We start from the raw sequence: 25,876 nt of genomic DNA, 5'->3' as shown, positions 1-25,876 counted from the left end.
GCACAGGCTGCGTGACAGCAACAAGGACCAGCCCGCAGCCCAGGGACTGCCTAACAACCCCCAGCAAGAAGGGTAGCCTGTAGGTTAGTCAGGAAACCAGTCACCAAGGCTGCACGAACAAGCCCACAGCCTGCATCACGCAAAGACCAAGGTGAAGAGATGAGATAAAATACATCTCTCATACCACACCAGGAAGGAATTCCAAAAACCTTCTCACAGCTGTTTCTTCCCAAAGCAGCCAGATCTAAGGTAAAGTAGCTGCACCTGAGCTCAGACACAGGCAGCTGAGCCCCTGGCACACGAGGAAAGGTGTGTATTGCCCTTCCAGGTCCTGGCAGGTGGCTATCAGCTTGTTGGATAAGAAGGAAGATATGTCAGGCCTCCAGGACAACATTTCAACCTGCTGTCAATAAGATTTTTACAAATGTGTGTGACTACACTTTTTCTTTTATGATTTTACAAAAAGAAACAAGCAACAAAACCCTACGCCTATATTTTGCTCTGTTTATCCTAAACCTGTAGGGTGCCAAGAGGTGTGTCAGAAAAACAAAAAAAAGCAGGCTCTAAAGCATGTGACTCCTGTGGATGTGTCAATCCTCAACAAATGGAGTCTGCGGTGCCCAGCTTCCAAATACATTTTCTTCAGGTGCTCAAAAACATGCGTTATCTTCACAGTCCCTCTCTAGTTCGGACACCTATTCTGAGAACTGAGGTGGTGACTGAGTAAAAGCTGCTCAGCTCTGTACTCGCTGATGGTAGGAAAGGATAAATAGCATACTGTGGCAATAACAGCAGAAAAGATATCTGCCGCTGGTGCTTTCCTAGCAAATGAAGGCCATCAGTCTCTTGCCTTCGGCCTTGAGTTTTAGAAAGATGATGTATTTTTGCTGCAACTGTATCCCTTTTTACATAAACCCACCTGCGTACCGGCCAGTATCTTAAGTTTTGCTTAACTGCAATGCAGATGAAGAGTAAAATGTTGGTAAACATAAAGCATTCCTCAAGCTAAATATCTATGCAGAAGACAAATGAGTTCATAGAAAGAGTTTCAAATCCAGTAGAATTTCACAAAATACCCAATAATGGATGTATGGATGAGCCTTATTAAAGTTTTGTTGCCAACACTCTATGACTAAGAGTAAAAACTATCATTCCTAAATTTTTGGTGTCTAACCCAACATCTAGAAATGCTATGAAATCAAATAATGCTGGAAATCTATCAAAAATCACCCAAGTATCCTAAAAGCTCAAGATGAACTTACAGAACGAGCTCATAGCAAAAAGGAATTTTCCACAGGCGGTTTGATATCTCTTAGGAATTATACAGGAAAGGAAGAATATCTGCATCAAATAAATAATGACTTCTGCAAAGAAAGGAACCACACAAACATTCCCCTAAAACACTATAGGAGAGAAAAACTGAAAAGATAAGCAAAATGCTCGGAGCAGCCCAGGTTTCTGACATTCAATAGAATTGGAAGGATTCAGATTCAGAACTGAGCACTGAACATTTGCATAGGCATTTCTGACAGATCCTACTTGTTTGTCAGTAAAAATTCTTCAATACTAAATTTAACTCATCGCAATGATACTCATCCTGGCTAATTCTGAAAGAAACCCTAGTGTACATCTACTTGCGTAACTTCGAGATACATTTCTAAAATAAGACCTTGCTTTGTATGAGAAATAGCAAAAGATAGATACGCTACGCATAAATATGTAGTATAAATGGAAGTAATCTGGAAGGCTTTTTTATGAGGGATGCTCCAAAAGTTATGCCTCCAAATTTATTATGTTGGCCCACGATATCAGAGTTGGATGTCGGTGGTCTGGCAGGAGAGGTTGAACCTTCCCATTAATATTCCATTACTTTTTGTTGCCACGTGACAGATGGTAGCAGAGAGGCTGTCTTACAGAATGGCATCTGACACGCAAGCGCACAGTGGTGTGGAAGTTAATTCCTCTCTGAGGATAAAATGACACCCACTGACATTCACTGACATTTGTTGAATGTTGACGGAGACCAAAAAGAGGATGTGAGCACAACGTGGTGGTGGGTGGTGCATTTCAGCAGCGATGACAGCAGCAGCAGGTCACCTCCAGTGGTGCAGATTTTTATAAGCATGGAGTGCAGGCTCTTGTGCACGACTGGCAAAAATGCTTAGCTAATGGTGTTGATTATGTTACAGAATAGTGTTTTGTGGCTGAATGTTTGTCCTATCAAATAGTGTTATTGTGCTCTTCCTGCCTGTTGTAGTTTCCATGGAATTAAAATAGGAAGCGTTATTTGGTAGCATTTAAAAAATTTATAGCCATTGTACTTACTGGGCAAAGCCATATTAAAAGGTCAGAATTAATTTATGCCTCAGAATAAAATAATGCAAATTAAATGAGACAGTCATCTTGCCAGTTTTAATAGGAGCTGACCACTATTATTCTAGATAAATAGCCCCGTATTCAAATATACCTTATTGACAGATAAAATTTGCTGCTCAGTTATGCAGCAGGGCAACGAATGCATAAAATGAAATAAAGAAAAGCAAGCAGATATCTGGCATCAAAAGAATGACTTTGTGGGATAAAAACAAGTGAAACATGGGGATGAAATGAATTGGAACTGAATCTATTTGCATTACGGATTGAACACGATGCGCTCAGAAGAAAGGCAAGCAACACTTCACTGAGCAATACCACACTAAGCTGAAAATCCCAACAATGTTTTTATATTCTAGAAATAAGTTTTTGTTGTTGTTAACAGTTCAGTCATACTTTTTTTTTTTTTTTTTTACCAAAACTTGTCAAAATATATATATATATCTTATGGCTTGCATCTCTATTTTCAAGTTATGTCATAGTTCTAAGTATGTGCAAGAGCTGTGGGAAAACTGACAGTTCTTACAGCTTTTCAGTGACTTTTTTTTTTTTTTAAACAGACATAGTAATGTGCCTTTATTTCCTCTAATACATTTCTCAGTTCAAACTCCATACGCATGGTAAATCCATTCGCATTTCTGTATTATTAAGAAATAAACACTTAATGAAAAGGCTAGAAAGATCCAAGTTGTTTAAATGCTACACCACGTTCACAGACTTAGAAGAATGAAAATGTAATGTTTGCTCTTAAAAATGTTTATAATTAACAAAGCACACTGAAAACAAGAAATAAAAAATTCCTATTTATTTGGAAAATGTCATGGCTTGTTCTATGTTTCTTCCATTCCGGTCTCTTCCTTCTGTATATCTCCTGATATAAAAATGTGCTGAGCTTGATAACAACAGCATTTTAAATCCACCTGTGTCATTGAAATTGATTCCAATATACATTGATTCCAATATATGCAGAAGAATAACAAATAAAAAAAATCAACCAACCAACCAACAAAACCCAAAAAACCAAAACCCCACATCCATACAAAATAAACAGATAATGGAAAAGATCTGTAACCTTTCTGTTTGTTTGCACTGATTCTGGGTAAGTACATTTTCAAGAAACTCCAGTAGACTATTCGAGATCCTTACATCTAAGCCCCTCAGGCTGTATTTAGAGAAAATAAGCAAATGATAAATTTGATCATATAATCACTCCCTCCTTTTCGTTCTCATGCTGTCTTCTATTATCATCTCATCTTTTGCTCTATTATATTTTTTTCCATTTTCATTGCTATTGAAAATTGTATTGTTCTCTGTTATTGCCTGTGATGTCCCAGTAAGAAGGCTGATCCTGATCCTCTTAAGTACCAAGTGTGTTTGGGACCAGAGGAAGCAGAGTTCTGGGTGGTGACCTCAGCATGCAAGTCTTTGGCTTTCATGGGAAACAGCTGTGCTGAATCACTTAAACCTACAGCACTGTCCTAAGGACTGTAACTCTAAAATTAAGGGTTACGAACTGCAGTTTCACTGGATTCACGTAGCCTCAGAAGCAACATCAGAGCCAGAAAAAGAATGAATTTTATATGAAAATTACATGGGTGAAGGATGAAGTCCTTAACTGACAAGTAAAAAAAAGTTGAATCAATTTTAGCGCTTGAAATTCTAGGACTTCCTAACAAAACTTTACATCGATCCCTGTAAATCAAGTGAAAATTAAATTTTATCCTTCACTAACAAAGGATGAGGTTCCTCGTGTGGCCATTCCAACCATAGACACTGCGCTGCTAGGAAATTAAAAAACTCCTGCCTCAGATGCGACATGATTTCACCGATCACGAGCACTCTTGCAATTACAACGAAGCTTCTATTGACAGACATCAATCACTAGAACATGTTATACTCTCAAAATAAAAATATTCCACCTGGTTTGCTGATGCCTGTCAGAAGGAAAGATGTAAATGTTATGCCAACCTTTAAATAGCATCACATAATATAACCTGAAAAGTGTGCAGGTACTCTGGTGGCCGGTAGCCAAATGTTTGTTCTATTCCATACAACTGCTACAAACACTGAACAATTTGCGAAACTCATCAATATAAAATATGCATATTAATTTTTAACAATTGCAGTTAACAAGAAAAATGTTACTATCGCTACTGCTTGCAACTGACAACTTTTCTTGTAGTTCATCATTCCCTCCCTGCAGAGGACTATTTCGAAAGCGTCACAAGGATTTACTCCAAAATTCAAACATTCTGCTGCAAATTAAATATTCCATGAGATGTCTAGAGAACGTATTCGCTAAGCACCAACATAAGATTTCACAGAAGAAGAAGAATGCTGAGCAGTACTTCCTTTTTCTCCCCCTTCTGCACGTGAGTTTGCAGGAAAAGGGAAGAGCAGAAGTGGCAAGGCCGTCACTCTCCAGTCAGGCCCGTACACCTGCAGGCAAGTTGTTGCTTGCAGGACAGCTGCCATTTGCCACTGCTCCGTAGAACTGCAAAAAATGACTTTGCTGAAGAACTGTGGCGTGATACAACTCGGAGCGCAGCATTTGAAGGAAATCCAGCATCTCTCGTAACTGCAGTTTTTATACGGTTGTAAATGTCGAGGACTATTTTGAAGGAAACTGACGCACTGTTTACTAAAGTCCATTAAAATCCTCTTTAAATAGAGTAGTTCCAGACTGGCCTTTTCCATCACGTTCTGAAACACCGAGAGCTTGAGGTGAAATGCTCACATCTGAATTTTAAGTGAGGAGGAGAAATGCTAGTGAATACTGGCTTATTTTCAGCAATGGGACAACTGCCATAAATATCCATGTTTTCTCATTAAATTGCCAAGTGAATTACAATGTAGAATTTCAACCGCATCATTATTAAGTTTTCATTTATGTGGGATTTTATCCAATGTTTCTAGTACTTCTTAGTGTACATTCACACTGTACCAAAGCAGAAAATTCTACAGAAGTGCTCAATTTTTTTTTTTTTTTTCAATTACCTGCAGTATGACACCAGATTTGTTAAGTGCCACCTCATTTCATTTATTGGTATTTGCTGTCCTCCAGCTGTCAGCATCAATGCTCATTTTTTAACTGCTAGCTGCCAAGTTGCATTTCTAGAGTTGTTATGCATCTAGATTTTAGCCATGCTGTTTCCATCATTACTTGTAACAACTTCTCTAAACGTAGAATCCTAACATTAGATGTTGTGCAATTATCCACAGAAGGGTATCTGAATAAGTAGATGCAGGGTTCTTCACCCATTTCTGCAGACAGACATTTGATTTAGAGTCTGTCGTGCCAGGAAAATAATATCCAAGTACATCAGAAATTAACATGCAAAGGGAAATATTTACTCTGCTCCCTCAACCAGGCTACAGCAGTAAATATTATTTTCAACATTACTACGTGGTTTTACCCCCTTTTTCCTCTTTTCTTCAGCAAAGTTGAACTCACAGTATTTCCCAAACAATCACTCAACAACGTACAGCCATAATATTTACTTGGTTAACACAAAAATATCAGCATGCGTTGTTCAGAATACTGAAAGCAATTTAAAACAGTAAACAACAGCAAAATGACCTTTGCCCTGAAGCAAAAAATCCAGTTAGCAAGAACATAATTTGTATTTGTAATTTCTGTTTTCTGTTGTAAATTGTATTCAGAGACACATAGGTGAAAAGTCCTAGCTTGCTCGCGATGCTGACCATTAATTTTTTCGTCGCAGTTTGAAATTCATCATGGAAAGATAGAACATCAGAACAGCCAAAGCACCTCAGGCTTTGAAGTGTAATTGAGAAATAGCCTTGACTCTTCTCCAGTTGTACCGGCATATCGTGTAGATGTAGAGCTGTAGCTACTGGTGATCGAAGGATAAAGTAGGAAAAAAATAGTTAATAATTGTCAGAACAGCTGGCATGCTGGTACACAGCAAACAAACCCTTCTGGACAAACAAGCTCTTTCTCAGATTTCAAATAAATGATCTTTCCTAATTGAAGGAAGGTGTTGCATTGTTACTTAAAACTTGTCCATGTTCTAGTGTCAGCTAGGACAGAGCTGGTTTTTTTCTTGACAACAGCTAACATGATGCTATGTTTTGGCTTTAGGAGAAAAGCAATGTTGATAACGCACCAGTGTTTCTAGTTGTTTCTTGTTTTATCGTGCCAGCAAGGGGAGGGGTGGTGGGGGACACAAGGAGCCGAGAGGAGACAGAATCATGACAGCTGACCTACACTGCCCAAATGGATATCCCATACTATTTAACATCGTGCAAAAAAACCTGAAAACAGTGGGGAGCTGGATGGGCAGACAGTCTCCACTTGGGGTTTGGCTGAGCTTCGGTTGGTGGGTGGTGAGCAGCTGCGATGTGCAGAACTTGCTTTTTATCTATGAGGGCTGCTCCAGAAGTAATGCCTACTCTTTCCTGCAGTTGGCCCACAGTGTCAGAGGAGAACGTTGGTGCTATGGAAGTAGAGGTTGAACCTTCTCACCTATATTCCACTACATGTTGTTGCCATACGACAGATGGCAGCAGAAGAGCAGTCTGACAGAGTGGCATATGTCCTGGAAGCGCTTAGGAAGCAAAGGCATGGCACTGAATTCCTCTGTGTGGAAAAACTAGCACCCATTGACATTCATCAATGCCTGTTGAACATTTCTGGAGAACAAATAGTGAATGTAAGCACAGTCAGGGGGAGGGTTTTTGTAGAAGCAACAGTGACATCATGTCACCTCTGGTATGGATTTTTACCAGCGTGGTATGCAGGCTCTTCTTTGTGGCTGACAAAAATGCATTGGTAATATGGTGATTATGTTGAAAAATCATTTATTTTTCTCTCTTCCTTTTCTGTCTTAGTAAACAGTTTCATCTCAATCCACAAATTCTACTTCATCTTTTTTTTTTTTTTTTTTTTTTTTTTTTTTATTCTCTCCCCCCTTTCTTCAGTCAGAGGGAGTGAGAGAATAATTTAATTTGTGTGCTGCTTAGCTACCTTCTGGGTCAAACCACAACAATTTCTATCTATTAGGATATTATTTCCATCTGCACCCTTGAATGACCTCTGTCTGACACATTAATACGTCTGCCAAGGTCAGAGCAGCACAGAGCACAGAATAAGCCTATTCAGCAAGGAGAACTTCCTGTACATAGGAACATTAAAAATAAGAGCAGATATTATTTTGCTTTTTCTCTGGGTGCATGAGAGCAAGGAAATCATTCAGTAATTTCTGCACGCGCTTTGGAAAGAGAATATTCTATCAACGCTGGCAGATAAAGCCATGCATTATCTCAAATTCAGACTAGAGAAGATCCCTTCGGTATTTCTGGAAGAGCTGAACCCAGGGTTCAAGTCATTGCTTCAGAAGTCTGCCATTGGCAGAACTTGCGAATTAGTATCTTTGAAGAGCATTGCTGCCCATGAAAGACGAAAATGCAATTCAAAGAGAGAAGAAATGGTCAACATATCAAAGGAAAGTTCCATGTTAACAGGAACTCATATTCTCCAACTCAGCAAGTATTTTATCTTCTTGTATGGGATTATGACTTCGCTCTTTTGATATCAGGTAACTTTTGGCCCTGACTATTAGAGACGCTATAATCCTAAGGAAAGCAAACACATAACTTAATTTGAATCGAAGCTTGAATTAAAATCTTTTTACTTGATTTTTTCCTCCATCTTCAGAATCTCATAAAGGCATAATTATGAGAGTTTGTTTGAAGTATTCACTATGGTGAGATAAGTTGTCCAACAAAATCCGTCTCAGCTCAAAGACGATCCTCTTAAATTGACGTACATGAAACAGCTCCTCTTGGAAAAGTAGTGACACGCATAGGACCAAAGTTGGGGACAACAGTGCAACCAACAGCTACGTTCCTCTGAAAGGACATATCTAGTTAAGGTCAGGTGTAATACGGGGAAAATGCAGATTACACCAAAACTATGAGCTACACCTGTCAGCGCAAAATACTGCTAGCCCTCCAGAGACACCTGGGATAATTTAGCAATTAAACACCTGTGCTGCTGAAAAGTGCTTCCAGTGTAATACAAAATAGTCTTAAGTTTCTAAGACAATTCGTAGCTTACAGAATTGATAGACAAGTTTTTTAGGCAAACCAAAGAAACATTGTGAGAAGTTGATTATATTCGTGAGAGCAAATGCACTTATTTACATTGTTCTGGATTATTTTTTTTAAAACATACGTGTGGGTTTTTCTTTGCTGTATATTTGTTTTTGTTTTTTTGTAAAAACGGGATGTTATCTCTCTCCTATACGCAGTTTTTTAATTTGAGATTATGAACTCGGGAAGCTGAATTAATAGTTGGTTTCCTCCTGTTGTAAAAAGATAGCTTGCTTGATATTAATAGAAGAATGATTCCAAGGGAGGCTTTTATATATAGGCTTGTATAGAGGCTGGTATAACGTATACAGATTCAGTCCTGCAACACTTCTGTAAGCGCTGTGGAATCATTTATTTTACATTTGGATAATTCATTAAAACACCTTTTCAATAAGACACTCTATTAGTTCAGAGTGTATAAAATTAGCATCTTTGAGGCAAACTGAAATCTGTGGTCTCCTTGTTTCTTATTTTGAAGGCATTCACTGAAGTGTTAACATCTAATTTTTCCCAATTAGCATACAGAGAACACCCGTGGGGTACATACAATGAAATTGGTGGCAAACTTCTCACTACTTTATGGTCTTTTTTCTTTCGTGTCTTACAGGTCAGTGACTAGCTGTCTCATAGAACAACTGCAAATCTCCTTGAGCCGTTAGCTTTGAACACACACTTCATTATGGCTCATGCAAACTAGCATTCCTTTTCTGACATCTAAAAGAGATAATTTGGCTATAGGCTCACTAATGAAAAGAATTTATAAACAAAAAAGACATTCTCAATATATAATCTTAGCCTCTAATTCTTGCCTTTAACTCAACACTGTGAGAGCAGTGCGTTCCATGAAGCATTGTGGGGCTGTATTTCTTTCCCAGAATGAATGAGGTTACATTTTCTTGCATTATAGCCTTCCACAGGCTGTAAAACTGGAATAGATTGTATTTACCCAGTACTTAAGTTTTCAGTCACAGATATCACAGTATTTACTGAACCGCCACAAACTGCAATTGCAAGGATAAGAAGGAGATACAATGATAGACATTAAACAACACAAAGATTCTCAGAACAACAAAGGCTGTACTAGCGTGTTATACTCATGATTCCTATGAATTTATGGAACAGCAATTCTCAAGTAGAATTCTGTTAATTACAGTTGATTAAATGCAGAGGTTGGTGGGCCTGCCCGTGGGGATGGAGATTCACGATGTCCCTTCCAACCCCGGCCATTCTGTGATTCCCTCTTAACACCATGATGCTAATACTGCTTTCATATAATTAGAATAATTACAAACTAAAATGCTTGGGATAGAATTTATAGGGGAAAATAGATATGCTGCTGTACAGAACTCTTGTAGGGTTCCAGCCTTATAATCCTGCACAAGCTCCTGTTGCTCAAGATGACTGAGAGTGCAGGGAAATACCCAGGAAATACTGTGAAAACAGAAGTGCTGCAGCTGTTCATATTTAAGAAGAATGTGAGATGAAACAGCACTCGGTGAAGGCTTTTCACAGTTTAAGAGTGTTCAGCAACCAGAAAGAGGACAAACAGAGCAAAGCCAAGCGGTAATCTTTCCCTGTTCTCTGCTTCTCAGACTGCTTGCCTCTCCATATTTCTTGGAGAAATCTCTCTGCTGAAGAAGCTTTTTATTATTATTTTATTTTTGTTGACAATGCCAACAAGGAGAAGCAGGAGCTGGAAGGCAGGAAACCAAAAGTATCAGAAGAACACATAAAGGTAATCAATATTGCACAATACTATAAAAATGTGATTCCGCCTACAGATGACAATGGATTTCAGTTCTTTTGAAGAGGTACAGTTCTTGTCATACTTAGTACTGCAACACAAGGGTTTGCGTTTATTTACATTAAAAAAGTATTATTGGAAACCTTCAAGAAAAACAGAAAAAGCTTTTATTTCGTACTGACAATTGAGTTGAAACCTTTATGGTACGTAGTCTGTCAGTAACTCAGAGCAGGAAAGTTTCCATTGATTTACAAACTTGGAATTTAGAGAATAGTGAAAGCAGTTTTCTTCAAATAGTGATTTTTTTTTTTTACTCAGAATCTCCCCTTATGAATAAGATAGCTGATCATCATCAGCAACTGTTGGGTGATCTTTGTACAGATGACTGCATAGACGAAGTGGTACCTGAAGTGCCCCAGAAGATCAAACAGCTATTGAGCAATTTCATTTGCTACCACAAGAGGGACTAAGAAAGCGGAGGGGAAAAAAAGCAGCGTCAAATTCTGTTAAACCCTCTACTCATTTCATGGGTCCCTCTGACTTTACTAGACCTACAGACTAGCTCTGTGCAGTGACACTCCTCCCTAAGGCACCCTAATGACTGGCCACCAGATGCTCCAATGCAATCGCAGTTATTGTCTGCCATCACAGAGCAACTGAGCTACTGCCCTTCACATTCACTTAGGTTTGCTCGTATGACAAAAAAGAAATGCAATAGCAAAAATATGCATTTCATGCTATATTGTTGTGGGAATAGAAAGAATCAAGACTGAACACTCTAAGATGATGATGATGATTTCTGTTTTACTGAAGCAAGACTATGAGGCAAAGGAAAATCTCCTTTAATACATTATATAATTGTATCAAATGTATACATAATGCTTTAGGTGCTGAAATAAATAAGGGGCACTTGCACTGTTCAAACAGGCCTCTGAATTCTCAGAAGATGGTCATAAAATAAAGAGATGCTTTCAAAACTAATGCAGTAACTACTCTGCCATTTAGAACGCGTGCATCTTATTTTCTCATCATTAAGACGCATTCATTTATTTCTTCACTCATTTCATAACAACTTAATCTCACTTAAAACAGAAGCAGTTGCAAGCTTTTCAATGGCAACCTGTTACCTGACAACATGATATCAAATAGCCTTCAATTTCACAACAAAATATGACTCATACTTCCTAAGAGTTAAATCATAGGCACCGTCTTCACGGACAAAAAAATTCTCTTGTCAATCAAGGACAAAAGCTATACTTTGGTTTTAGTGGACTTGATATGAACAACTGCCATAGCAACCTAAGAGTAGTCCACAAGTCTATTAGCTATAATGGTTATCACTAAATTTAAGTCCTTGACAGTCTTGTCTTCCTTCAATTCAATTACTCCTTAAATCATTTAATAGTTTGACATACTTCGAGTGCCCTAATACTGAATTTCAGTAGATTTATTAGTTACACACCTGAAAAAGTACCTCCTTTTTCTTGTTCTAATTCAACCACTGAGTAACTTCAGGATAACATCCAACCTGCAAGATATGACATAACGAGGAGGTTATTTATTTTCTCCAAATGACTGTGGTCATAAGAGTGATTTGACATCAGTTTTCAATGCTTCATTCTCTTCCCTAGAAGACATCCTATTTAATAAAATACAGAGTAAAAAAAAAAAAAAATACCGTTCTTAGTAGATTGATGCTTACTTTTCAGCAAGTCCAAGTTCCATTTGTGCATCTGTTTTATTTATTCCAATAAGTTAGAGGGCCGGCTCTGCACCACACATTAAACAGATGCGTTCCATGTCCAGTTTCAGAGTGGTCGCATTCAGACTGCTGATTACAAAAGCATCTCCACAGAGGAATGCAAAAGGGATGCCTCACTCAAGGGAATATCACAATTAATCACATAAAATGAAAAGGTTCACCAAACAACTGGGAACCACCAGTGTAAGTTTCCACGCCTCTCATTGTAGAAGATGGACCCTGATGTTCGCAGCTTACTGAACTGTGAGGGTTTCAGATACATTTCCATATCAAGCTCATAACAAAAAATAGCCAAACCTACTCTGTAAAGAAAAACTTGCAAATAACTCCACCTAATGGGAAAAAGGGACAATAATTAAGTTACTTCTATACGTGGTCTGAATATTACTCCACAGTTGTTTTATTGATTTTTTTCCCCCTCGAATATATGTACATAGTTCAGTATTACAAACCAGACTCCAGCTATGTAAGCATTCTCTCTGCAGCCTTAAGTACCCAGATGTCAACTGTGTAAACTGCAATATGCAAGTTTCACCCTCTATATACCCATACACCCATGACTAGGTGTGAGTGACTTTGTCTTCAGCTTAGGCCATACATACTTCTACACACAAATCAGGTCTATAACTGAAAAAAGATATTTCATTTTTCTGTTCACACAACAGATGACATGTAAAGTTCTGTGGAAGATGAGAACCCTGGCAGCGCTTTGATTTGTTGTAATAAATAAGACTCCTGTGAAGACCAGTATATAACACTGATGTCAGCTGCTGACAAGAAGAGTTAAAGAGCTCCCTCCAGAATACTAGAGAGCATTCGGATGTTCAGACAGTATTTTGCAAGTGCAGAAACTCCTAAATGAGGGTTGGTGTTAACTGCCACTTTTCTGGAAGAAAACAGGTAAAGTAATGTTCCACTGAACGTTTCATTCAAAAAATATTTTAAGGAAGGGGAAACATATTAAGGCATATATGCTGACTTGTATATACTTGGAACCACGCTGAAACGGTTATTAAAGATTCACCCATCATCTGCACATCAAAATGAGCAGATTCTTCCCTCACCCCAATTTATCACTTTTTGACTGTGGCACATACGTTTTTCTTCTGCTTTCGTGCCTTCTTAGATTACATATGCAATTGCATATGCTGCTGTATGGTTGGTTAGGTTTTTTTGAAACACAAAACAGATCTGGAGAAAGTTGAACACTCCTGACAAAGACTTCACTTGCAGATGCACAGGAAGGTCACAGGCTACTACTAAAAGTAAGTTACTTCAGCCGTGCAAAGTGCTTTTCAAGAATGGAAAAGGATACCTGCTAATCTATGCTGTTCTGAAACAACTGTATTTGTTCTCAACATTTCCGAGGTCTTTGAATTGGTCATTAAACTACTTAAGAGAAATTCACCTAGCTCTGTTTATTCTTTGAAGGCCGCTTCCACAACCATCTGCATTTCTGGTTTAAACATAGATTTATTTCAAGACAACAAATCAAATTTCAGGAAAAAAAACATCATATTTTTAAAGGGTTAAAGTATTAAGCAGTGGGTCATCTAGACAATCAGAGTTCACTTTGGGAGCTCACGGGAAGATTTTAAAATCCCAGAGCTATTTGCACCAGTATATATTTGCGGGAGAACTTAAACAAAAAGTGATTAGCAGCTCATTATTGAAGAAACTCCAAGGATATTCCTATTCCTTCAGCTTCTATTTCCACTAACAGAAATAAATACTACTGACTAATGTATTGCTAGTAAAAAAAATGCCTTATGTCATATCAGAAACCATAGTAAACTAAGGCAAGTTCTACCAAGAAGCTAATCTAGTGAGCCAGTGAAATAATCAGGAGAATAAAATGGATCTAAACGCTTTTAGACACAGAAATTAAAAGGTGAAGACTGACTTTTTAGTTTTTTAGTGATTAAGAACTTGCATAGGAAATCAACTACATTTAAATAAAATAAACTGTTTTCATGAACAATATTATTTTTTGTCAGAAAAATCTGATTTTGATGACTTTGCGAACCATTTTCCCTTTTCTTCCTTGACCTGCCAGGAAGTTGAAAACAGGCTCTGAAGTTGTGTGCTGCTCCATCTCTGCACAGATTTAATGCAGTAGACTTACATAACCATTTCAGATGCACAATTTTGGTGAATATTCCTTGAATCGTGGGGCTGCTCCTATTCATTATGGTGAAAAAAGGCAGGAGAGCTGAGCAATATGACCCAAGAAAATACTGAGCGCATACATTAAGTATATTACCATTGTAAAGAAAAAATAAACCAGATAAAAAACCTACTTTTGCCAAGTACATTCTCAAGGATTATATCTTATTTTGTGGGCTTCCCCACCCCTCCCCCCAACACAACTCTTCAAGCTACCTGTCATTTATGTAGATACTGAAATTGCTGTTCCGGCAGTAGAAGGCAAAATAATTTTCTTTCTTAGCAGAAATACTATATTTTCCAAAAGAATTTTGTCAATTTTATATATTCTGTAGTAGATTTAATCAATTTTAAGCAGGCAAAATAGGCGAATTAGCAGTGAACAATGAAGGGATTTGTTTACTTTCTCAGGCTAACATGTTAAAAAATACTCTCAAAAACAAACAAACAACTGCAATAACATAACTGGCATAAACTGCTGGTGCTTTGATGTCTTCCAAGTCAGCTGTGTTGATCTACACTCACTGAGCTTATGACCTACTGTTTCATTAGTCAATAAAATATGGAAGTTTATTTCTGCTTGTCCAATGATGTAGAATTCTCATCAAATTATATCCCATTAGAAGAGCACTGTCCATACACAGTACAACTAAGCTGTTACTGGACCTTCATCATAAAATGACAATAAACTGGACAACAAACTACTCCATCCTGGGAGCTAATTAGGTTTGCAAGAAACCTGACTCAAAAAGAACATCTCTATAGAAACCACAGGCTTGTTTGTCAGTTTTGCACTAAACTGACATTACTCCTTTGCAAACTGATGAAAACCAGGCCCTGAATGCGAATACAGACCGGTACAAGCACCACTTACACTTTGTAGGGTAAGCTTCCTAAACAACTGCACTCTTCAGTTTCCTTTCTATTGTGCTTATCAGTAGAAAAGGCTAAGTGTAAGTTACCAGAAAGGTTCATTTCGGATTTGGGCTTGTTCAAGTTAACCTGAAGCTTCCCCTTAAGAGCATACCTCAAAATTAACATGCAAGAAAGACTCAGCAGCTGGAAACATCTGCATGAGCCTAAGCAGATGGGGCCATAAATGCATATGTTCATTTACTTTAAAACCTGTAAAGTAGATAAGCTCCACTTCACCAATGAGTAGTGAGCTGAGGGAAAAGTAAAGGACAAATTCCTCCTCAAATATGCTTATTACACTCATTCTGAATGGTGAAGTTAAGTATTATAAAGATAAATACAGCTCAACAAGCTAGTCAAGATCCTTGGCAGACCTCCTGTTCAAGGTCTTCGTCATAAAACCAGTCTTAACCTCTTCTTAGACCCAAGAGAAATTTATGCAACTCCACAGAAAAGAGGATACAATGGATTTCATAAAATGTATCTGCAATGAAATATTCTCAACTCTTTCAGCAGGTATCACAGGTCTATCACCATTTTGCATATGTCTCATTTTATCGATACAATTGCTCTCTCTGGGGAAATTAAAATCTACCCTGGAAACTGAGTCAATGAAAAAATTTCGTCTTGGCCTCATAATGAAAGGAAAGGTTTGTCTACTTCAGGGTTTGTCAAAAAATACTTGCCAATATTTCGTGAAAATATTTATTAACTGAAACATCTGGCAACAGAATTTTTAAGATAATATGATACAAATCGTCTGTGAGTGGAGACTTCAAAGGAAAAGCTCTCATGAGATCTTACCTAAAAACTATTCCCACATACCAAGGACAGCAGCAAAGAGAAACAATACTGATAATAACAACTTGTATTGTAGTTCACAAACAAAAAAGTGAATGCTGTGAGTGTATATTGATGGACATTCCATTCCACAATTAAGAAAGGAGGCACCTTATTGATAAATTATTTTTGAAAAACACGTTTCTTGTTACAGCTACTTGTAAATACGTTATAGTCTTGGAAATCTGTATTTGTTCATGAAGTTTGAAAATAGCAATAACTTCTTATCAGAGGTTAGTTCCATTACACCAACGTAATGTTACAAAAAGAAAGCTGGAAATAAAAGCATTTTCACTGCTAAAGAGATAAGAAAATTATATGCGTGACAATAACACAAGATAACACTCTTTACAGAATTAGTCCTGTAGATTCTTTCAGAATCCAAGCTGTTTTCTGTAGCCAGGGACATTTTGAAAGCCGCCGTAACTTCAGCAACAAAACCACCGGAGCTCAGTTCCTCAAATATGGCCACAAACGGATGAGAGAAGCCAACTCATTTGGTCACTGAATCAGGCATCGGCTTTAACAACCTTCCTCCCAACACTACGCAGCCACCGCTGCTAGGCATTCCCTGTTAAGCCTCAGCCCTTCAACAGGAAAATTCTGCCTTGTCTAGTTCATAGAAATCAGTCTTCTCTTCCACTTCAGTGTAAAGGAGTATACACTTTTTCCTCCTGTCTCATCTAATTATTTCTATGCCTTCTCAGCCCACGCAAGGTGAGCAAGACAGCAATGAAGCTGTGCTATATGTGCTTAGTGTCCCTCATTACCTCAATTCAAGCTGTTTTGCACAGAGAGTACAATAACTTACATAACTCCTGCTACCTTGCCTCTTCTTGAATGGCAAGGAACAACATATAAGTCAATTAAAAGAAAAAATTGGAAGGTAATAATAGCGAAGTGTATACACGTACAAGGCTTTACCATTCATAGCTAGATACTTAACTATAGAGATGAAACAGGAATTCAACCTGAACTTTCTTTGAAAACAAAGCAAGAGAGATTACTTTCTAGGGCACAGAATTACACATCATGTGTGCTCCATATTAATACTCTTCAGGCATTCCCAATGTTGAAAAGCAGAAAACTAGTGTTTCTAAGTGTATTTTACAAATAAAATTATGAAATAAAAGCCTTATTAATAGCATCCCTCATGTAATAATCAGGAAGATCAGCACAACAGAATGGTGTTACAAGAAACGTAGTGACAAGGGAACTAGTGAGATAGAAAGATACTACAAAAGCAAAGTGCTCACCCATCTCCAAAGACCAAGGCTTGTGAGAAAAACTCCAGGAAGGAGGCATCTCCAACCAGAGATCCTCCCCCGCTGGCAGTCTGCCCTTAAATGAGGTCTAAGAGAGGTGCACCAGGGGTGGCCCTTCCAGTCTCTCAGCTGAATTGCCTTCACCTGTGCTCCCAGGTTGTTGACCAGATCCTTTCCCCAGGTACTCAATCAGCAGTTCAGGCCGTGACTCAGCAGTTACCATACATCTTCCCTTCCCCCCAAAAGTAAAAAGGATGCTGAAATCCCTCCCTGCTATAAGGATCAATTCAATACCCTTAAAGACTTATCATTAAAATGAATGCAATCATCATATGTATTACTCCAGCCAACTGAGAAGCCAGTTGGATGCCAAGTTTTATCTCGTTACTGCAAACCCAAGCCAACCTGAGAAGAAACTTCACTGTCCAGCTAGAGCTTTTTATTTTCTCTATTATACAATGCTGCTGCTCCCAGGCAAGTAACAAGGCATGAGGATATTTGTATCCCACTTTGCTTTGTAGGGAAATGGAGCTTGTGAGCTTTGATTTCATTTTGAAGTCCTAAGTCCTGGGAAATAGATTATTCCTGTAAATACTGTAGTCTGTATACATCTACTTTGTGAGCTCTGCTGTGCAGGGAAGTTACGAGTTCTCAGTGCTGTGGGTTATTGTGTCGGAGAGCCCCGTTAGGAAACATGAGTCAGCATGAAGACAGCCTGCAATGGAAGAAAAGAGAAGAGACAGCAGCGTGCTAAGCAGAAATCATGCATTGCCACCCATATTGCATCATCATTTTCTATGGTAAACACAACGCAGAAAGGCTTGTCTTCTGCTATCGCTTGTACTGTAGTAAGACGCACTGGGGCAAGATGGGGATATTTTCTATGTGTGTTCAGCCACATCCATTAGTGATACTTCTAAATTGCTTTACTTAGCAGGCAGATGGAGTGGGCAGAAAATGTCAAAAAATCCTTGTTTGCTTTGTGGATAAAACAACTGTCTATAGGAAAGCACTTGAGTCATGGGTGAGTTTTTAAAAAGAGGATTAAGATGACTCAAGAATTGCAAGGGGAACAATCCAAGTAATAGCAGGTTGTGAAAATGTAAGAATACTATTCATTATGTGCAGAATAAGAAATGATTTCCATTTAAAAAACTATACAATCATGTGATTAAAAACAATACTAAAAACATATTCACAAGGGCCAAACTAAGATTGCACTGACACAGTCTAATGTTTCAGTGTTTGCTCATGCAGACATAATACCATTTTTATAATGGAAAGCGGAGAAAAAAAGGAATTGCAGAGATTAGTTTGCTTCACTTGTTTTGTTTGGAATCTAGATACATATTACCATTAATTACTATGCATGGTTTAGGAATCCAAGGAAGGCCTATTTCTATGGTATAACTTCGCTTAAAAAAAAAAAAAAAACTGTTTCCTTAAAAATACAGAAGATAGAGAAACTTATGCAGGTATGCTGATAATTCACGAGTCGAAGAGGTTATTAGTAGATGAACAGGGCTTGCACAGAGGAGGGCAGATTTCAGTATCACTTGCATACACTGCGAAAAGGAGCACTGCACTTCCCTCACAGATCACTGAAGTTACACAGCAAACTTCAGTTATCATTTTTTCTATTTTCTATTTCTGTATTTCTATTTTCTCTTCCCTTTATCTTTTTCATCTGATAAAGGAGGGAAGATAAAAAGAAATAGAGCACAAAAAGGAAGAAACAATTTAAGTAAAAAATGCATTTTACTGCAAATTTTCATTATAATATGAAACATTTTTACAATGAAGAAATACTCCATAAGTGCTTATGAACTTGAAATTATAAAAATGTTTGACTATTTCAAGCTTTAAAATTCTTTACTAGCCTACTTACAAATAGAGGAGAAGTAGAACATTCACGTGTTGGCAAGTGTTAGCCAACGTTTCCCAAAGAACATTCTCATTAAAAAGATAGGTAAACTGAGACCAGACTGCATTAGTGGGATGCACTGAATGGATGAATGGGTGTACTTAACTGGATGGAGCTTTGGCTCCAGTCCTGTACAGTGTTTTAAAGAAAAATATAAAGGGAGAGTATGTGTCAAATGTGACCTAAAGAGGAGTTCACACGCATGGAAGATTGATCTTGACAAGCTGGGGAAATGACTCGAAAAGATGGATAGCTATTTCCTAGGGACAAGCGGAAGGTCATTTAGTCATATATTCATTTTCACAAAACTCAAGGGAGGAAAATAGTAGTTCTGCAGAAAACTGATTACACAGAACCAGCTTAATATGAGTCAACAGTACAATGATATTGTACAAAAAAAAAGCACCGCTCATCTTTAAGTTTAGATATCAGAATAAATCATGATGTGATACTGTTGTGCTCTGCCCGATCCCTGCCTTGCCTCAGTGGGATAGCAGTGCCTGACAGAAGAGCAAGCACGGCTCTTCAGTATGAGCACGCTGCGAAAGATAGCCCAGGGTAGGGCAACAGAAATGTGAGATGCCTAGAAGTCATAAACTGCAGGGAAAACCTGAAGAAATGGAGACCGAGAAAACTGAAGGAAGAATGGTAATAAGCACCAAAAATTCAAAAAGTTATTTGAAAGAGAATGTGATGTTTTTTACTCTCAGGCAGGTGAGAAAAGAGATAAGGTTCAGGTTAGGTATCAAAAAAGTCTTAAAAATAGGTTGAGTCTTCTGAGGTTTGCAATCTCCATACTCACAGAAAGATTCAATACCTATCTGACTAGGATCCCACAGCATCTGCTAATTTCATTTTGGGTCAGGGACCTCTTAAGGTCTTCCCAGCCTAATTCTCCATTATACATTTAACGTTACTCTAAATACTTCATACGTGCTGAGACGTCACATGAAATGAGAAGCAGTTAGATGACAACTTTCAGAAATGGATTTAAACCTGCATGTGAAAATGAGTGAGAATCAGGCAAAATCTGGAGACTAAAAAAAAAAAGTCCAAAAAAGAGTTATGTGGGTCTCCAATCTCTCTTTCCTATGTAAAAGCTTCAAGTGTGATCAAACCCTCTGATTTTGAATCTCTATCTCTGTAACGATAACCCTACATAAGCGGAATTCAAATCCAGAAGGGAAAAATCACTCTCTTTTCACCAGGAACCTGCAGTGCCAGGATCACAATTCCATTTACCTTTAGAGAAATAACAACAACAGTGAAGAATTTTCTTCTACTTGGTTTCTACTATTTCTTAAAAAAAAAAAAAAAAAAAAAAAGTGTCTTATAATCAATTAAAGAATCTGGCATATGCAAATAAGAGCGAGATTCTGTTCATACACAGATATCTCAGAAATCAGTAATGATGTGGATGAAAATACAGAAAAGTTCATGACATTTAAATGGGAATTTGTTGAAATATGATCTAGTTTTTGTGTGTTTTTTTTGTTTTTGTTTTTGTTTTTTTTTAATTGTGGCAGTCAGAGAACTTTTAAGCAGGATTTCATCCACGGTCTGAAAAAAAAATGCATATCGAGCAGTCTTGGGCTTTTAATTTAATTTATATTAACCAGACTACTTGGAGTTTTCGAAATTGATTCACCACCGCTGCTTGAATATTCTGTGACAGAAGCAATGCATATTAAAGCAGCTAAGTTCTCCTTTCAGCATGCCTAATTAACTGTACTTTTGTCACAGGCAGTAGCAAAACATCAGAATATATCTATAGATATTCTGTACACTAGACTGAGTGAACATTAGAGGAAAAGAAGTCGTGAATACACGAGTAAACTTCACGATGTGGCAATGACAAGATTGGCTATCTTCTTTCCCCAAGATAGTGTATTCAAGTGCTCTTTTTCAGCAATGTCACCAAAATGACAAATATTTCTTATTCTTATGAGTGTGTGTGGTCGTGGGTGCTTAAATAAAAACGAACCTATAATAGTCTTGAAAACACTGAGAAGATTGAAAACATCAAATCCTTGATAGCATCAGAAAATTCAGGTTGAAAACGAACGCTTAGCAGTGAACGCAGAAAATAACCTCAGCAAATATTGTGTGTGAGAATATGTTGTTTGAGTATTTCCGATAAATACACACATTTATGACAATCTGAAAATAAACTACGCAGAAGAGGATTTAAACATTGAGAATAACATGTTTGTTGTGAATAATTTATCCAGTTTCAATATTTACTCCTACATACACCGGAATTGAATTACTTCCATCTATGAAAGCATAATTGTCAGAGTGTTTCAACTCTACCTTCTGCCACAGGTTTCTGTCCGACCTTGAGCACATATTAGTTTCTTTGTACATCAGCTGTGCCATCAGAAAAATAGCAAAGAATGAACTCGCACAATTGCGAAGACTAAAAGCTTATGATGCATACAAGTAACTTTACATCAGAGGGGGCACTTCAACCTTTTTAGAGACTTCTAGGGTGACACAGAAGGAGCTTGCAGTATATTGCTGCTATTTATTTATAGGTAAAAAGATCATACTGAACCACAATCCAATGGTTTTAAAACCATCCCCCATATGACAACTAAAAGTGAGAATGAATTTGGCCCTTACTGCATGGTAGGATCAGTCTCTACAATTACAGTAAAAATCAGGGTGATATAATGTTTTACTGGCTCACGTAACGCAGCACTAAATATGCAGTTAAAATTTTATTCAAAGCAGTTATTGCATTTTCTTCATCAGATCAAATTTAAAGAAGTTTCATCTCTCATTATTACGTCGCTATATTTTCTCTTTCATTTCAGCCTTCACCTGTTGTGACTACACAGTTTAAGGAGAAAATACATAAAAATAAAAATGACATAAGAATTAAATCCTTGAATAATTCACATTAACCTACTGAAAAGATTCCTTCATTTGTTTTTAAAAAAAAAAGAGAATGCATGTAAAAAGCCTGAAGAACGGAACAAAATCCCTTCAAGTTACAAATTAATATGGCTTTACTTAACACAGTACTAGCAGTAAAACTTAAACAGGAATACGTGCCACTCTGTCTATTCCAGCACGTATCACTTGGGCTGCAAAGAAAACAATCACTGTGAAGCAACCAATACTGTGATAATTTATATTAATATAATGTACCTACAAAATTATTTATGTGCCATAAGCATCAGTCTAGAGAAAGTACGCCCTGGCAACTCCATCAGTATAGAGAAGGGAGGCTTCACTGGGAGGAAGGCACATTAAAACAGTGCAGGATTTTTATCTCAGATATACTTCTGTAAAAGCAGAGCAATTCCATGAAAGCCTGTAGTCTTAGTCTGGATTCACACCAATGAATATGACTGATAGGAAAAAGAGCAGTAAACTGCAGCACAACATGATCGATCACTGACAAGAAAATTTGAAACAGAAATACAAGTTAGCGTTAGATTGATCTACTATTCTATATGTTTCTCCTGACATACCTGAACTTCTCAAGCAAATTTTTTGAACTTAGTCAGTGGCTTTTGCATCCCTTAGTGCACACTGACTAAATTACCATGCAGTCCCTAAGTAAAAAAGCCTAAAGAAAAACAGCAATTTAAAACAACATTTTCACAACTATTAGGAAAATACTTCTGTAGCCACGAACTGCTTCCACTAATGTTTGGTTACCGTTTGATAAATTAACAGCTATTACATCATATGATGTAATGAGGACTCCCAATACTGAAATGTCAATACCTATTAGTACTGAACTTCTGAATTTCTCAATACAAAGTCCTTCAAAATTTTTGTCTCCATCTCAGCATTTTAAAATTCAGTTTCCTCAAATTTAGTACCTTCGAAAGAAAGGTTCTCACTGCCGACACAAAGAGGGATTTAAGAGAAGCAGTATGTTTTATTCAGCATATAACGTTTGATTTACCGTACCTTTGATCTGAAAGACGTTAAAGTTTACGTTTTTTTTTTTTCCCTGACTGATTGCACTGTGTTCAGATCAAGCCCTGTGGATGATTTATCTGGGTCATCACTGCCCTATTACTTACCGCTTCTAAAGAATCATACCCTAACCTAACGCATTATCTGGTTTCTTCACACTGAAACCAACCCCAAAAATATGAGCTATAATCAGAATTTTCCTTTTAGTTTCCTCACATTGAGTAGTGCTGTATGTACGTGCGTGTGCCCTCAAACTAGAAGCAGCATTTAAAACTACTCACTAAATCAAAATAATGAATTGTTAATGAATTCAAGGACCGGCTTTTCCCAGCCTAGTGATCTATCACGCCTTTTTTCCAACTGACACTGTTTAACAGAATAAAATTCTCAACATTAAAAAACACTGACAATACAGTGATTGAGCAATTTTCAAGAATGCAAATCCAGAATGGCCAAGTCAATCCTTGTACTCCATTTTCCCCTTTTAAGTGAAAGGTGGTAGGCATACATTTATATTGATAAATTAGAGTTGAACTCTTCGATTCTCAAAACAAGAGATGCAACCATGACAAATCTCCATGTAATAGGCATCTTTCCAAAGGAAATATTTATCAGTAATCTACCCTACCTACTAGAATCAAAATGAAGTCTTTTGTGATATTAAGCTTCGCTTTAGAACTATTCTACTCTTCAAAACATGACCTGTGATCTCCAATTTTTTTTTTTTTTTTCAGCACAACATAGAAATATTCTGAGCAGTCCATCTAAAATAGCTTTCTTGAAGTTTTCTTAACAGACAGAACTGCTTGAGGTATCACTAAGAACTAGGGAGATGGGTTTTTGTTTTCGTTGTTTTAAACAGAGAACTGTAAAGTAAATTCCAGGTTGCACTGTGGAAAAACAAACAAACAAAAAAGAGACAACATACACACAAAATGACTCTGTAAACTGTAATGTGTTGTCCACTTTATGAGTCAAAGGAAGTTGTAATAACAAGATCCAGAGCTCACTCAGAAAAGGTTCTGACAGAGGACGTAAGGTACATCATAAGGCAGAGGCAAAAGAAGAGCCATAGGGTCCACGCTAGACAAAGAGAAAACTCAAACTGAAGGTGAGGAAAAGAGGAATATAAATGCGATTATACATTGGGGAAAAAAAAAAAAAAAAATAGTGCTCATTCAAGGCAAATAAAGAGCATCCATCAGAGTAGATGGGTGTCATCTGAAAGGTGCTGCAAGACACCTACCTGCCAGAGCTGCAGATTCATGTGGGTGATGAGCCAGGACTAAGAGGTCTGCCCTCTACTCCACGTGCAACCTCCATACAGAACAAAGAAATTAACCCTACATATATTCAATGAATATACAGATGTTATAATTAAGAAATACACAAGAAAGTTAGGCTAAACAGGTTATCACACCAAAGAAGAACGGATGGAAATAACTGTATAGGAATGGGTATGTAAGTATGCAAAGATACTTGTCCTGGGCTCGCTGAGAAAACTCCAGTAGAGTGATCTCCAAAAGAAATCCTTCCCCAGTCGTAATCAGTTCTTAAATGGGGTTTAGGAGAGGTGGAGCCAGGCTCCACCCCTTCCAGTAGCACAGGTGAATTGCCTTCACCAGTGCTCCCAGGGCTGACTTTTGCTCGCCTGAGGTGGTCAATCAGAGGTTCAGGCCTTGACTCAGCAGTTCCCATACACCCCACTTCCACAGCCACTGCATACTGATCTTCTCTATAAGAGGATGAAAGTATATGGTTCTGAAAATCTATCTGAAGAACAAGAATTATCTTTCGCATATGATAAACCCCGCATTTGTGTGTTGCACAATTTGTGTGCGTTTAAATTTGTGCGCGTTTAAATTTGTGCGTTGCATTAAGAGCTTAACATCAAATGTTCATATTAGAAATTAAGTTCTGCTTCTTTTGATTTTTTTTCATGACTTCTCATGCTCAACTTTTATGGTGTTCTAGCAAAGCCAAGATAGTTGAAGTATTTTGAAAGTGGATGCACTTACACAGAACATCTTTGCATACTTATATACCCATTCCTATACAGTTATTTTAATCTACATAATACAAAGTTAACACTTTCTGTTGCAGAGTTAAACTGCATCAGTTGAAGGAAAGAGACAAGACATATTTTTGACTTTTACAGGATTTATAGAACAAGTCATCAGATTTGACAGATCAGTAGGTTCTCAGTTTTAACCCAACAGTGAAATCTGCAACTATTTTAGACCTTGAGAAACAACGGAATATATGGAAGCTCCTCTCAGATTTCCAGTTGTCTAAGAAAAGGTACGTGCTCTGTAACATTGACCTGCCTATGACCCGAAAGAATGACTTCTTCAATAAAACACTATTTCATTCAGAAATGAATAAAATTAATTCAATTGTTCACTCACTCCTTCATTCAAGTAATTCATTTTAGAAGAGTGCTTTTAGGTGAAAGAGAAACTCTGTATCCCAAGGAACAGAGGGCGAGACATTCATCAGACAGGGGAGGGTTAGTGCAATTATTGGTTCATAGCTCAAAACCCATAAAGTTTCTCAATTCGTGGTCTCTCTATTTGAGTTTGTAATGATAGCTACATTATAAATTTATGTTCCGGATGAAGATTTAATATAGTATCTTGAGAAGACATCCCTACAGATGAGGGCTTGGCTTTTTTTTCGATTTTTTTTTTTTTTTAATTCCAACAGTAAGAGTTACTGTTAAAGAGCTAAACAACTTAGAATCTTAAAAGTTGTTCCATTAATAATTATTTTCACATTTCTTTTCTACTAAAACTTTCAACGATGATACTTAAGTTATTTGATATGTATAA

The 25,876-nt window shown here is 37.5% G+C and overlaps 1 long non-coding RNA gene across 1 annotated transcript; it reads right to left on the bottom strand.

Annotated features, from left to right (window-relative positions):
* Window positions 1-17,805: 17,805 nt before the first annotated feature.
* On the bottom strand, window positions 17,806-24,364 carry LOC149916982 (uncharacterized). The gene is made up of 2 exons (XR_016468516.1): window positions 24,292-24,364; window positions 17,806-17,897 (listed from the first exon to the last, which is right to left on the bottom strand). It is a non-coding gene; the product is annotated as an uncharacterized LOC149916982 (long non-coding RNA).
* Window positions 24,365-25,876: the final 1,512 nt, after the last annotated feature.

The sequence above is a fragment of the Phasianus colchicus genome, chromosome 8 (genome assembly GCF_987193195.1).
Source record: "Phasianus colchicus chromosome 8, bPhaCol1.hap1.1, whole genome shotgun sequence".
NCBI classification, from domain to species: Eukaryota; Metazoa; Chordata; class Aves; order Galliformes; family Phasianidae; genus Phasianus; species Phasianus colchicus.
The sequence above is the reverse complement of the archived record's forward strand: the minus strand, read 5'-3'. Positions and strand labels throughout refer to the sequence as shown.